The sequence below is a fragment of the Nannospalax galili genome, unplaced genomic scaffold (assembly GCF_000622305.1).
Source record: "Nannospalax galili isolate Female #2095 unplaced genomic scaffold, S.galili_v1.0 scaffold2552, whole genome shotgun sequence".
Classification (NCBI taxonomy): domain Eukaryota; kingdom Metazoa; phylum Chordata; class Mammalia; order Rodentia; family Spalacidae; genus Nannospalax; species Nannospalax galili.
In genome coordinates, this window is record NW_008330756.1 from 24,732 (window position 1) to 26,204 (window position 1,473).

Here is a 1,473-nt window from a genome sequence, read left to right on the forward strand (position 1 = left end):
AAAATCTTCCTTCTATAAGTTGCTTTTGGTTATGGTATTTCATCACAGCAACAGAAAAGTAACTAATACATTTGGATCCTTCCTTCCTGCCATTTCTCACCTCCGATTGGTTGAAAGAACAAAAATGGAGCATTGAAATAATCCAGAGACAGTAACCACAGCAGGCTATCAGCTGGGAGTAGTGGGACAAGAACAACAGGGTGAGAGGATCAGAATTGGTGCCCCGTAGAGTTCAGAGTTCTGGGAGGTCCAGCCTTTTGTAGTTGGTGCTCTGGCTTCTATGAGGGTCTGGGTAGTCTTCCTTTTACCAACATAATATAGGTGCTGCTTTGAGAGCTCAACCTGGCAATTGCAAAGATAGTGCAGAGCCTCTGTTAACAGTTCTCCTGGGGTAGGGATTGGGTGTAGGCTGGCCAATGGTAGAGGGTGATTACTTTAGGCTCCTTCATTTAGGTAGGGGGCACATTTGTTTCCACTGAAATAGTATTCTGAATGTGGGTTTCCTCCCTCTCTCCTTCCTTCCTTCACTCTCCCCCCCTCCCCACCTCCTTCTCTCTCTCCCTTCCTTCCTTTTGGTGGGGAGCAGGGGCAGGTTCTCACTATATAGCACAGGATGGCCTAAACTTCTTTATTGGTCTTTTGAGACAGGGTCTCCCCATAACCCCAGCTGACCTGGGACTTGTTATATAGACCAGGCTGGGCTTGCTCTCACAGAGATCCACCTGCCTCTACCTCCTGAGTACTGGGATTAAAAGCATGTACCACCATGCTTGGCTTCTTTCTTTCTTTCTTTCTTTCTTTCTTTCTTTCTTTCTTTCTTTCTTTCTTTCTTTCTTTCTTTCTTCAGTCAGGGTTTCACTCTGTAGCCCTGCAGGCCTGGAAATTGCTATGTAAACCAGGCTGGCTTGAAACTCACAGATCCACCTGCCTCTGATTCCAGAGTGCTGGGATTACAGGCATGTGCCACCATGAATGTATATTTTCCTTCCCCAGTATGGACACATAGCACCACCACTACTACTACCTGTGGAACACAGTATGCCTTATACATTTTAATGTGAGCCACACAACATTACTTCTGTTCAAGGAACTCACTTCACAGGGAAGAAAATGACAATGGGCAAAACTCCACATAACTCACTATTCCTACCAGGTGCCTCGTTTGGCCTAAATGGTAGAAATAAAGACTCTGATATGGAACCAACTGCGACCAACAGCCTGAAATGCTGAGATTTTGGTTTAGAGGATGTTGTATATGCTTTCAGTCAGTGATCAAAGCATGATGCTTCTTTTCTCCAAGACAGAACATACACATCTCACAATCAAGGGACAGAGGTGGGAGAAGGTCCATGAATTATTGTACTTAGCCCATTCACAGAATTTTTGCCTGCAGTTCCTGAAACTTTGGGAAGCAGAACATGGATGGAATGTGTATTAGAAAAAGAAAATAGTATTTACTACAGCCTCATGACA